Source organism: Bombina bombina, chromosome 6 (genome assembly GCF_027579735.1).
Source record: "Bombina bombina isolate aBomBom1 chromosome 6, aBomBom1.pri, whole genome shotgun sequence".
Lineage (NCBI taxonomy): Eukaryota > Metazoa > Chordata > Amphibia > Anura > Bombinatoridae > Bombina > Bombina bombina.
In genome coordinates, this window is record NC_069504.1 from 705,244,913 (window position 1) to 705,259,761 (window position 14,849).

Consider the following 14,849-nt stretch of genomic DNA (forward strand, 5'->3'; position numbering starts at 1 on the left):
TTAAATATGATACTTGTAATAAAATAGTGATATGCTAGAAATAGCTGCAACGGAATAGTTGTAGGTGTACACATTTTAATGGGATGCTAATTTACTGTACCATTATGCTATTTTAGTCAAGATTGCGCTGTATCTTATGCTAAATAACAGTAATTTATACTGGGGCTTTCCATTCAATCTCAACTTGCTCTTTACTCATTGCCAAAATAGATCAATTTATATTTATTTGATACTTATATAATTATTCATACCACCACATTCCTGGCACTAAGCCAGGTGGATAGTTATAGCGGTAATCCATTTGGTTAAATATATACCATACTAGTGGTAAAGCCCTAGTACACAAGCCAAAATGTTTAAGGAAAGAAATACACCTCTCTCTCTATCCCTATCCCTCTATCCCTATCCCTCTATTCATCTATCCCTCTATCCATCAATCTCTATCCCTCTATCTCTATCCCTATCCCTCTATCCATCAATCTCTATCCCTCTATCATCTATTTTTATCTGTTTTTCTCTATCCCTATCCCTCTATTCATCTATCCCTCTATCCATCAATCTCTATCCCTCTATCTCTATCCCTATCCCTCTATCCATCAATCTCTATCCCTCTATCATCTATTTTTATCTGTTTTTCTCTATCCCTATCCCTCTCCCTATATCCATATCCCTCTATCCCTATCTCAATCCCTCTATCCCTATCTCTATCCCTACCCCCCTTTCACTAAACCTCTTTCTCTATCCCTCTATTCATCTATCCCTCTATCTCTATCCCTATCCCTCTATCATCTATCTCTGTTTTTCCCTATCTCTATCCCTATCCCTATATCCATATCCCTCTATCCCTATCTCTATCCCTATCCCCCTTTCACTACACCTCTATCCATATATCCCTATCCCTCTATCACTATACTCCTATCCCTCTATCTATCTATCTATCTATCTATCTATCTATCTATCTATCTATCTATCTATCCCTATACGTTGTGGCGTTTTGGGGCATTCACCCCTTCCTCAGACGTCTGAGGAAGAGGTCAATGCCCCGAAACGTCACAACGTATTAAAGATTGCTGTGTTATAAATCCAGAGAGTGCATATATTGAATTATTCTATTTTGACTGCCTATGCACCCCGGTCTATAAGAAATTGGCGAGTGGGAGTGCGCTATCTACTACCTATATATATATATATATATATATATATATAAGCATATACATATATAAGCATATACATATATATTTTGAGTAATAACACAATCCCCATAGACCGCAATGTAAAGGCACTTTTTAGTGCCGTTTTTTTTCTAACACCCCATATCCACACACTTTAACCTCTTAAAACTGATTTGTGCAGTTATTTTTTTAAAGAATAAAGATGCTATTTATTATTTTAATTAAAAAAACTGTACACTTTATATTGGGGCAAATTTGGGGACAGTTTTTTCATTAACCAGAGATCTGATCTCTGGGTAATGAATACTAGTGCAAAGTGCTACTGTGAGCTTGCGGTATCATTAACCAGCCACTCATAATGGCTGGTTATTTAACATGCGCCCGTAAATGGGCAAATTTGCCCGTGTATGGGCGCACGTTAAATTAGTGCTCCACTTGTAATCTAGCCAAATATATATAGATTAAAAATTAGTTATACTTATAAGCACTATCTAATAAAAAATATTAATATGAATATTAAACAAAAAAGTTATAAGGGTTAAAATGTATATGGTATATGACAAGGTGTTTGACTGCAAAGTGCTATATTGTATATAAACATATGTTTAAATATTTGTATTTATGCATATATATGTATATATGTGTGTACATATGTATTTTCTTCATAAATGGAAAGAGTCCACAGCTGCATTCATTACTTTTGGGAAATAAGAACCTGGCCACCAGGAGGAGGCAAAGACACCCCAGCCAAAGGCTTAAATACTCCTCCCACTTCCCTCATCCCCCAGTCATTCTTTGTCTTTCGTCCCAGGAGGTTGGCAGAGAAGTGTCAGAAGTTTTCGATAGTCTCTTATGGAGGGTAGTACTCTTCAACATGGGACTGGAGTTTTAAGTAGTCCTGTCAGCCACTCAGTGAGCGCATAGGTGAAAGTTAGAGTCCGGAGATGCAGGGAGAATCTTTCTGCGAAACCACCCCGACTCATATTAACAGCTCCACAAGCAATCAGCGTTGACGAGTTTCGCTGCCTGCTTTTTTCTCTCAAGTCATGGCAGAAGCAATGCTACTATCTGTCACACTTGAAGGGCCGTGTTCCTGTTCCATGGCGTAGATTCTGGTAAGATTGTTTCATTTTGCTTTCATAATGGATGTATTGTTATTTCAACTGTTTATCCGAGAGGGGCTACAACCTTTCGGGGATAACTTTAACATAGGGTCTCAGTGAGGATCCTTTTTGTATCTAGGAATCAAGGGTTAATATCTCCTGAGGGGGATTATTGAACAGGGGGGGGGGGTTATAATTATGTTTATTATGTGATTCTGTCTACTACTGTGTAGTGTTGCTATGGCTCATGGCTATTTTGGAACATAACGGCCTATGTCTAGTGACGCAGCCTTTTCGGTCGGGCGCGCTTTTGCAAGGACTGCACGGTTTACCTTGTGACTCCATTTCCGTTTTCCTGACCACGTGGCGACTGAGAAATCCTCGCTGGTGTCTGGTTCTATGGAGGTGGCAGTGTCCCAGTTATGGAGGATTCTTGGAGACGAATGTCTCTGATTCAGACTCTACTTCTTGCGAAGAATATTAATTGGCTCGGGTTATACATGGCCATCAGTTATGTTCCGAATGCCGTTTTAGAGTGCTCTGTTCCTCGGGATCGGGGAATCGGGTGCCCACTGAGCCATCCGTCTCTGGGGATTCTATTTCTCACATGACGAGTCCCCTACCATCAACTCTTACTACGCATGCAGGTAACCCAAACGTTACTTATCCTTTCTAGGGAGTGTGGCCTGTTCCCACCGGAGGTTTACGACACAGTTCAGCATGGCTATATCTTTGGCGCTGGCGCATCTGCACCTCCCGGGAGTGTGCTTACTATATTGTCTGTGTTTATTAACCAAGGCTCGTCAGGCATGGGATTGCCTGGTACAGTTCAGCCTTCCGGGGAGCGACTGCCCCTAAGGCCTTCATGGCTGGTGTTTCCTTTTGTCCTGTTGGAGGTATGTGTCACATTTTGTTATAGACTGGTGCCCCTTCGTGTCCTACAAGGGCACGTTTTTGGCGTTGTGGAGGATAACACTGGGTCTGTGGATTCTCAGTCTTACTCTTCGACTGGCTTGCATACATAGACATAAGGGGATGAAGTAATCTTATAGTCTTTGTTATTTGTGTATCCTTTTCCAGTTCTGAGCTTGGAAGTCTCGGACCCCTGTTGGGCTGGTCCTGCGGGTCTGTCCATTCTTCCTGGGCGATAACCTACGGGCTGCCTTATCTTTTATTTTCATCCGGTGAGGATGATTTTTATTTGGTCTAAAGCTCATGTTGTGGTGTGATCTTTCCTTCGGGAACTTTCCTCTCTGGAATTGATACTCGCGATTTTGTGGTCACACTGTTTACAAAAGTCTGTCTGACTGTTCTTCATCCCTTCATCATTGGGGGAGACTCTATGTGGCTTTGACTGTGCTGGGGCCCTTGGTTTCAGGCTGGTCCTGACTGGGTACAAATCCTTCTGTGTTTGAGGCCTAGTTCAGACACGTGGCACCTTTTTATGTCTGGTTGGTCCAGTGAGGGCGCCTAGTGATCACAATATGATTTGTGTGGTTGTCTTGTTTTATTTTACAAGCTTCAACTAGCATCCTGAGAGGACTTGATGGTTGCTTAGGGGCATGGGGAATTGGTTCAGTCCTCATTCGCCTTGCATAGGGGCTAGCTCATTGGGCTTGCAAACAGGTAGGCCAGAGTTCACATCCACCTCTCCCTCTATCCCTATCCCTCTATCCCTATCCCTCTATTCATCTATCCCTCTATCTCTATCCCTAATCCCTCTATTAATCTATCCCTCTATCTCTATCCCTCTAGCCATCAATCTCTATCCCTCTTTAATCTATTTCTATCGATTTTCTCTATCCCTTTATCCCTATCCCTCTCCCTATATCCATATCCATCTATCCCTATCTCAATCCCTCTATCCCTATCTCTATCCCTATCCCCCTTTCACTACACCTCTATCCCTCTATTCATCTATCCCTCTATCTCTATCCCTATCCCTCTATCCATCAATCTCTATCCCTCTATCATCTATCTCTATCCGTTTTTCCCTATCTCTATCCCTATCCCTCTCCCTATATCCATATCCCTCTATCCCTATCTCTATCCCTATCCCCCATTCACTACACCTCTATCCCTCTATCCCTATGCCTCTATCCATATATCCCTATCCCTCTATCACTATACTCCTATCCCTCTATCTATCTATCTATCTATCTATCTATCTATCTATCTATCTATCTATCTATCTATCCCTATACGTTGTGGCGTTTTGGGGCATTCACCCCTTCCTCAGACGTCTGAGGAAGAGGTGAATGCCCCGAAACGTCACAACGTATTAAAGATTGCTGTGTTATAAATCCAGAGAGTGCATATATTGAATTATTCTATTTTGACTGCCTATGCACCCCGGTCTATAAGAAATTGGCGAGTGGGAGTGCGCTATCTACTACATATATATATATATATATATATATATATATAAAAGCATATACATATATAAGCATATACATATATATTTTGAGTAATAACACAGTCCCCATAGACCGCAATGTAAAGGCACTTTTTAGTGCCGTTTTTTTTCTAACACCCCATATCCACACACTTTAACCTCTTAAAACTGATTTGTGCAGTTATTTTTTTAAAGAATAAAGATGCTATTTATTATTTTAATTAAAAAACTGTACACTTTATATTGGGGCAAATTTGGGGACAGTTTTTTCATTAACCAGAGATCTGATCTCTGGGTAATGAATACTAGTGCAAAGTGCTACTGTGAGCTTGCGGTATCATTAACCAGCCACTCATAATGGCTGGTTATTTAACATGCGCCCGTAAATGGGCAAATTTGCCCGTGTATGGGCGCACGTTAAATTAGTGCTCCACTTGTAATCTAGCCAAATATATATAGATTAAAAATTAGTTATACTTATAAGCACTATCTAATAAAAAATATTAATATGAATATTAAACAAAAAAAGTTATAAGGGTTAAAATGTATATGGTATATGACAAGGTGTTTGACTGCAAAGTGCTATATTGTATATAAACATATGTTTAAATATTTGTATTTATGCATATATATGTATATATGTGTGTACATATGTATTTTCTTCATAAATGGAAAGAGTCCACAGCTGCATTCATTACTTTTGGGAAATAAGAACCTGGCCACCAGGAGGAGGCAAAGACACCCCAGCCAAAGGCTTAAATACTCCTCCCACTTCCCTCATACCCCAGTCATTCTTTGTCTTTCGTCCCAGGAGGTTGGCAGAGAAGTGTCAGAAGTTTTCGATAGTCTCTTATGGAGGGTAGTACTCTTCAACATGGGACTGGAGTTTTAAGTAGTCCTGTCAGCCACTCAGTGAGAGCATAGGTGAAAGTTAGAGTCCGGAGATGCAGGGAGAATCTTTCTGCGAAACCACCCCGACTCATATTAACAGCTCCACAAGCAATCAGCGTTGACGAGTTTCGCTGCCTGCTTTTTTCTCTCAAGTCATGGCAGAAGCAATGCTACTATCTGTCACACTTGAAGGGCCGTGTTCCTGTTCCATGGCGTAGATTCCGTTAAGATTGTTTCATTTTGCTTTCATAATGGATGTATTGTTATTTCAACTGTTTATCCGAGAGGGGCTACAACCTTTCGGGGATAACTTTAACATAGGGTCTCAGTGAGGATCCTTTTTGTATCTAGGAATCAAGGGTTAATATCTCCTGAGGGGGATTATTGAACAGGGGGGGGGGGGGGGGTTATAATTATGTTTATTATGTGATTCTGTCTACTACTGTGTAGTGTTGCTATGGCTCATGGCTATTTTGGAACATAACGGCCTATGTCTAGTGACGCAGCCTTTTCGGTCGGGCGCGCTTTTGCAAGGACTGCACGGTTTACCTTGTGACTCCATTTCCGTTTTCCTGACCACGTGGCGACTGAGAAATCCTCGCTGGTGTCTGGTTCTATGGAGGTGGCAGTGTCCCAGTTATGGAGGATTCTTGGAGACGAATGTCTCTGATTCAGACTCTACTTCTTGCGAAGAATATTAATTGGCTCGGGTTATACATGGCCATCAGTTATGTTCCGAATGCCGTTTTAGAGTGCTCTGTTCCTCGGGATCGGGGAATCGGGTGCCCACTGAGCCATCCATCTCTGGGGATTCTATTTCTCACATGACGAGTCCCCTACCATCAACTCTTACTACGCATGCAGGTAACCCAAACGTTACTTATCCTTTCTAGGGAGTGTGGCCTGTTCCCACCGGAGGTTTACGACACAGTTCAGCATGGCTATATCTTTGGCGCTGGCGCATCTGCACCTCCTGGGAGTGTGCTTACTATATTGTCTGTGTTTATTAACCAAGGCTCGTCAGGCATGGGATTGCCTGGTACAGTTCAGCCTTCCGGGGAGCGACTGCCCCTAAGGCCTTCATGGCCGGTGTTTCCTTTTGTCCCGTTGGAGGTATGTGTCACATTTTGTTATAGACTGGTGCCCCTTCGTGTCCTACAAGGGCACGTTTTTGGCGTTGTGGAGGATAACACTGGGTCTGTGGATTCTCAGTCTTACTCTTCGACTGGCTTGCATACATAGACATAAGGGGATGAAGTAATCTTATAGTCTTTGTTATTTGTGTATCCTTTTCCAGTTCTGAGCTTGGAAGTCTCGGACCCCTGTTGGGCTGGTCCTGCGGGTCTGTCCATTCTTCCTGGGCGATAACCTACGGGCTGCCTTATCTTTTATTTTCATCCGGTGAGGATGATTTTTATTTGGTCTAAAGCTCATGTTGTGGTGTGATCTTTCCTTCGGGAACTTTCCTCTCTGGAATTGATACTCGCGATTTTGTGGTCACACTGTTTACAAAAGTCTGTCTGACTGTTCTTCATCCCTTCATCATTGGGGGAGACTCTATGTGGCTTTGACTGTGCTGGGGCCCTTGGTTTCAGGCTGGTCCTGACTGGGTACAAATCCTTCTGTGTTTGAGGCCTAGTTCAGACACGTGGCACCTTTTTATGTCTGGTTGGTCCAGTGAGGGCGCCTAGTGATCACAATATGATTTGTGTGGTTGTCTTGTTTTATTTTACAAGCTTCAACTAGCATCCTGAGAGGACTTGATGGTTGCTTAGGGGCATGGGGAATTGGTTCAGTCCTCATTCGCCTTGCATAGGGGCTAGCTCATTGGGCTTGCAAACAGGTAGGCCAGAGTTCACATCCACCGGGTACTGATTATAAACTTTTAAGCCTGACTTGTCCTTCGGACAGAGTGTGCTCCTCTATGGGGAGTTTTTTTCTCTGTTGGGTCAACAGTAAAGTCTGGATGATTTTTCATTCGGTCCGTGTTTTGAACATACTATAGCTTCATGTTTTGTAGACATGTATGCTGCTCTTATCTGTGCTCTTCCCTTTGGAGGGGATAGTTTATCTTCCTTATGAGTTGGGGTTTCCTGTCTCTGGAGGGTCTTTGTCCTACCCTGTGTGTAGGAGGTTGGATCAGGTGGCTTATTTCTGTAAGGGGCAGCATCTGCTGCTCTGTGGGCTCTGTTCCACCTGTTGAAATTTGATCTCTCTATGTAGAGACTGTCTAAGAGAGTTGTGACAGGTCTTCCTATGGATCTATTGCACTTTTCTCTGTTCCAGGTCCTATGTGGTTCTCCTTGGAGTGCCTTATTTTAGAGGAGCGGATTGGGTTGGCACCCGAGCTCTGTTGCAGTGGGTGAGTCCCCCCTTTTTCTTTCCATTCCCTGGGGGCTTGTGGTTGGGGTATTTCTATCCCCCTGTCTATCAGACATTTCTGTCGCTTGGGCTTGTCTAGTGTTGGAGCAGGATCTGAGATCTGGTGCTCTGCTATTTCTTCCTCTGAGCATTTGAGGTGCAGTAAGCCTTTTTGAGGTTTCTCCTTTCTCTACATTCAAGATTTGTTGGAAGGACTGGCGGCTCTTAGTTAGCCTGCGACGTTATCCGCTGGTTAGTGGATACTTAGCAATCTGAAGGATCCTATCTTCAGCTGCTTTCTACTTGCCCTGCAAGTATTTAAGTTTTATATTTCTAGATGACTGCAGCGTGCAGTGTTTTTGTTTCAGGTGTTGTTTGTCAGATCTATCTGAGCTTGCTGCACGAGGTTTCGTTCTGAATATTTTGGTATTCTGAGATACATTTTTGCGACTTGGGGACCTTCGTATTCAGTTGCTTTCTAGAGTGCGGTTGCACTGTGTTAGGGAAAAATCCTCTCTTTGTTTCAGACTCCCGGCCTTATCCCGTGGCTTCTGTATTTCTGGGGTCTGGGCGTTGCCTCCCCTTGTTTCAATGAGACTGGTTGGGTCTCTGTTAGCCTAACCCGGTTTTCTCGGGTTTTTGTTCTGTGTTTTTATATAGGACTCGTTGTGCCCTTTTTAGGGTTTTTTTCTTGAGTTCCTTATGCTAGCTGGAAGTTAGCTCAGCATTCTAATGCACTGTGGCTACTCTGCACTGTAGCAAACCAAGGGTTGCAAGTTCAATCCCCGACGAGGTCTACTCAGTTTTTCCTCCTTTCGAGGTTGATAAAATGAGCAGCGCCTTGAGTCCCTTAAGGGGGATTAGCCGCGCTTTACAAGTACAATCATGTTTTCTCCGTGCTTTTTCTTCTTTGTGGAAGAATACGGTAAGTTGTTCCCTTTCTTTAGTAAGGGGTGTGTTGTTTGGAGACTAACTGCTGGGGATGGTGTCTCTTGGAAGCTGTTGACTCAGTTGAGTCTAGTTCCTGCGGTCTCTAGCAAGGCTGTGGACTATCTGCGATCAGGTTCCTTGGGCCTTTTCCTTTCAAAGTAGTTGTCGGCTTCGGACTAAGCAGGATGTTGTTGGGTAGGGGTTTTGAGGCCTGGCCCTCTCAGAATGGGCCGCCTCTTGTACCCTCCTATTTTTGCATTCAGTGTCCTCTATAGCTTGGGTGTTGTTTTCCCAAAAGTAATGAATGCAGCTGTGTACTCTTTCCATTTATGATGAAAAACTTAAAGGGACACTGAACCCAAATTTTTTATTTTGTAATTCAGAAAGAGCATGCAATTTTAAGCAACTTTCTAATTTACTCCTATTATCAATTTTTCTTCGTTCTCTTGCTATCATTATTTGAAAAAGAAGGCATCTAAGCTTTTTTTTTTGTTTCAGTACTATGGACAGCACTTTTTTATTGGTGGATGAATTTATCCACCAATCAGCAAGGATAACCCAGGTTGTTCACCAAAAATGGGCCGGCATCTAAACTTACATTCTTGCATTTCAAATAAAGATACCAAGAGAATGAAGAAAATTTTATAATAGGAGTAAATTAGAAAGTTGCTTAAAATTTCATGCTCAATCTGAATCACGAAATAATTGTTTTGGGTACAGTGTCCCTTTAAATTATGCTTCAGATGGAAAAAGTCCACAGCTCCCCACCCGTATTTTTTCTGTGGGGCGTCTCTTATTTTTTATTCTTCTGGCACCTTTTCACCCTGGTATTTCTTCTACTGTTCCTTGTTCCTCGGCAGAATGACTGGGGGATGAGGGGAGTGGGAGGAGTATTTAAGCCTTTGGCTGGGGTGTCTTTGCCTCCTCCTGGTGGCCATGTTCTTAATTCCCAAAAGTAATGAATGCAGCTGTGGACTCTTTCCATCTGAAGAAAAGAAAATTATCAGGTAAGCATAATTTAAGGTTTATATGCTTTACTGTATATATACTGTACATATTTCACATTCAAATGTTCTTCACATGAAGGATAATGTAATGTTTATTGAAATATATATATATATCTATTTTACATTAATATATATATATATATAAATATATTTTATAATAAATATAAAAACAATTCTATATGAAGAACATAGGATTGTAAAATATGCAAAACAAAATGTGGGTTTTGCGCTTTAGGTCTAACGCAGTGTTGGGTTAGCGCACATGAAGAATTGTTAACCTCAATGCACGTTATTGAAATATTAAATATAAAATATGAAAAAATACGAATAATATTTATTAAAGGGACATAATACTCATATGCTAAATCACTTGAAACTGATGCAGTATAACTGTAAAAAGCTGACAGGAAAATATTACCTGAGCATCTCTATGTAAAAAAGGAAGATATTTTACCTCACAATTTCCTCAGCTTACCATAGTAAGTGCTGTGTAAAAAGTTATACTTCAGCTGCTGTCCAGCTGCAGGTAAAAAAATAATAATTATTAAGAAATGAACTGCAGCCAATCAGCATCAACAGTGCTGAGGTCATGAACTCTTTTACTGTGATCTCATGAGATTTCACTTAACTCTCATGAGATTTCATAGTAAATTTCCTTAAACTGAATAGGGAAATAACATGAGTGTGCATGAGGCTCACTCCCTTGCCGGTCCCGGGACAGACATACTGATTTGCTGCTTAAAGTCCTTTACAATGGTGTATGAATACTTAGGACATTTTGAGGTAAAATATATTTATTTTTTACATAGAGGTGCTCAGGTGATATTTTCTTGTAAGCTTTTTACAGCTATGATGCATCACTCCATTCAAGTATTTCAACATTTAGGTATCCTGGCCCTTTAAACATTATTATACATACTGTAAAAAATTCTAAATAATCCATAGAATATATCTATATTTCTTACAGTATGTATAATAATGTTTAAAAATTATTATTTTTTAATATTATACATTTATTATTTCAATAACGCGCATTGAGGTTAGCCATTCTTCAACCAAGATCGCGTTAGATCTAAAGCTAAAACCCGAAATGCGTTATGCATATTTTACATTCCTATGTTCTTCACATTGAACTTCAATCCTACTGGCTGATTGGATCAGCCAATAGGATTGAGCTTGCATTCTATTGGCTGTTCTAATCAGCCAATAGAATGCAAACTTAATCCTATTAGCTGATTGGATCAGCCAATAGGATTGAAGTTAAATCCTATTGGCTGATCCAATCAGCCAATAGGATTTTTTCAACCTTAATTCCGATTGGCTGATAGAATTTTATCAGCCAATCGGAATCTAAGAGACGCCATCTTGGATGATGTCACTTAAAGTAACCTTAATTCGTCGGGAGTCATCGTAAGAAGAGGATGCTACATGCCGGATGTCTTGAAGATGGACCCGCTCCGCGCCAGATGGATGAAGATAGAAGATGCCGTCTGGATGAAGACTTCTGCCCGTCTGGAGGACCACTTCTCCTGGCTTGGATGAAGACTTCTCCCAGCATCGTTGAGGACTTCTTGCCGCTTCATTGAGGACTACTCCCAGCTTCGTTGACGATGGATGTCTGGTCTTCAAAACTGTAAGTGGATCTTCGGGGGTTAGTGTTAGTTTTTTTAAGGGTTTATTGGGTGGGTTTTAGTTGTAGATTAGGGTTTGGGCAGCAATAGAGCTAAATGCCCTTTTCAGGGCAATACCCATCCAAATGCCCTTTTCAGAGCAATGGGGATCTTAGTTTTTTTTAGTTAGGGTTTTATTTGGGGGGTTGGTTGTGTGGATGGTGGGTTTTACTGTTGGGGGGTTGTTTGTATTTTTTTTACAGGTACAAGAACTGATTTCTTTGGGGCAATGCCCCGCAAAAGGTCCTTTTAAGGGCTATTGGTAGGGTGGGGTTTTTTTATTTTGGTTTTTTTTTTTATTTTTATAGGGCTATTAGATTAGGTGTAATTAGTTTAAATATCTTATAATTTGTTTTTTATGTTGTGTAATTTAGTGGGGGTTTTTTTGTAATTTAGGTAATTGTATTTAATTTAGGTAATATATTTAATTCTAGTGTAAGGTTAGGTGTTAGTGTAAGACAGGCTAGGTTTTATTTTACAGGTAAATTTGTATTTATTTTAGCTAGGTAGTTAGTAAATAGTTAAGAACTATTTACTAACTATTCTACCTAGTTAAAATAAATACAAACTTGCCTGTAAAATAAAAATAAACCCTAAGCTAGATACAATGTAACTATTAGTTATATTGTAGCTAGCTTAGGGTTTATTTTATAGGTATTTAGTTTTAAATAGGAATTATTTAGGTAATGATTGTAGGTTTATTTAGATTTATTTTAATTATATTTAAGTTAGGGGGTGTTAGGGTTAGACTTAAGTTTAGTGTTTGTGAGGCAGGAGTGTGGCGGTTTAGGGGTTAATAATGTTTATTCTAGTGGCGGCGATGTCGGGAGTGGCAGATTGGGGTTAATAATGTTATTTTAGTGTTTGCGATGCGGGAGGGCCTCGGTTTAGGGGTTAATAGGTTGTTTATGAGTGTTAATGTACTTTATAGCACTTTAGTTATGATTTTTATGCTACAGCTTTGTAGTGTAAAACTCATAACTATTGACTTTAGTATGCGTTACGAATTTTGCGGGATAGGCTGTACCGCTCACTTTTTGGCCTCCAAAAAAAGCTTGTAATACCGGTGCTATGGAAATCCTATTGAAAAATGACTTTACGAAAATTGTGTAAGTTAATTTGCGGTACGGCCAAAAAAGTGTGCGGGACAGCTGTACCTACAAGACTCGTAATAGCAGCGGTAGTCAAAAAGCAGCGTTATGAGACTTAACGCTGCTTTTTTACTCATAACGCAAAACTCGTAATCTAGCCACTTATCTGATAATGTTAATGTAAAATAGATATCTCTACCTATATATCTATAGAAATAGATAAACAGGAATAGGTGTATACATACAGGAATAGGTATATACAGATATTTATAGGTACAGTATATGTAGTTACAATACAAAATACATTATCCTTTATTTTAAGAACATTGGAATGTGAAATATTCATAACTCCTGTCGGGTTAGCGCGCAAGCGATAGGTGTTAGTTTTATTCTTCTGCGCGCTCCATTAACTTCTATGGGGATAATAGGTTAATGTGGTTGTGATATCACCAAGTCCTTTGGTTAGCACCCGTTGGGTTTGTTCATATGCAAAAATTTTACTTTCAACTAGTAGTAGGCACGCTACTCAACGTGCGCAAAAGGCTTTCTTCTAGCAAAGCACAAAATAGCTCGCCACTTGTAATCTGGTCCTCAATGTTTTAAAAGCATTTCCAGATGTAATTTTATTTTTAGAAACATATTCATTGTTTTACTGGCCCAGGTAAAGATACCAAGCGAACAATTGAGAAAAATTGAGAATAGAAGTAAATTATAACTAATAGTTACATTGTAGCTAGCTTATGGTTTATTTTTATTTTACAGGCAAGTTTGTATTTATTTTAACTAGGTAGAATAGTTACTAACTATAGTTATTAACTATTTACTAACTACCTAGCTAAAATAAATATAAATTTACCTGTAAAATAAAACATAACCTGTCTTACACTAACACCTAACCTTACACTACAATTAAATAAATTACATAAATTAAATTACCTAAATTACACACAAAAAACACTAAATTACACAAAATAAAAAAATAAATTATCAGATATTTAAACTAATTACACCTAATCTAATAGCCCTATCAAAATAAAAAAGCCCCCCAAAATAAAAAAAAACCTAGCCTAAACTAAACTACCAATAGCCCTTAAAAGGGCCCTTTACAAGGCATTGCCCCAAAGAAATAAGCTTGTTTACCTGTAAAAAAAAATACAAACTACCCCCCAACAGTAAAACCCACCACCCACACAACCAACCCCCCAAATAAAAACCTAACTAAAAAAAACCTAAGCTCTCCATTGCCCTGAAAAGGGCATTTGTATGGGCATTGCCCTTAAAAGGGCATTTAGCTCTTTTTCAGCCCAAAAGCCCTAATCTAAAAATAAAACCCACCCAATAAACCCTTAAAAAAACCTAACACTATCCCCCGAAGATCCACTTACAGTTTTGAAGACCGGACATCCATCCTCAACGAAGCCGGGAGAAGTCTTCATCCAAGCCGGCAGAAGTGGTCCTCCAGACGGCAGAAGTCTTCATCCAGACGTCATCTTCTATCTTCATAAATATGGTGCGGAGCGGCTCCATCTTCAAGACATCCGGTGGCGGGGCATCCTCTTCAATCAAAGTCTTCTTCCAGAATGAAGGTTCCTTTAAGTGACGTCATCCAAAATGGCGTCCCTTGAATTCCAATTGGCTGATAGAATTGAATTCTATCAGCCAATCGGAATAAAAGGTGAAAGAATCCTATTGGCTGATGCAATCAGCCAATAGGATTGAGCTTCAATCGTATTAGCTGATCCAATCAGCCAATAGGATTGAGCTCTCATTCTATTGGCTGATTGAAACAAGGTTAATTGGGTGGGTTTTATTTTTAGATTAGGGCTTTTGGACTGAAAAAGAGCTAAATGCCCCTTTAAGGGCAATGCCCATACAAATGCCCTTTCAGGGCAATGGGGAGCTTAGGTTTTTTTATTTAGGTTTTTATTTGGTGGGTTGGTTGTGTGGGTGGTGGGTTTTACTGTTGGGGGGTTGTTTGTATTTTTTTTTACATGTAAAAGAGCTGATTTCTTTGGGGCAATGCCCCGCAAAAGGCCCTTTTTAAGGGCTATTGGTAGTTTAGTTTAGGCTAGGTTTTTTTATTTTGATAGGGCTATTAGATTAGGTGTAATTAGTTTAAATATCTGATAATTTCTTTTTTATTTTGTGTAATTTAGTGTTTGTTTTTGTAATTTAGGTAATTTAATTTATGTAATTTATTTAATTGTAGTGTAAGGTTAGGTGTTAGTG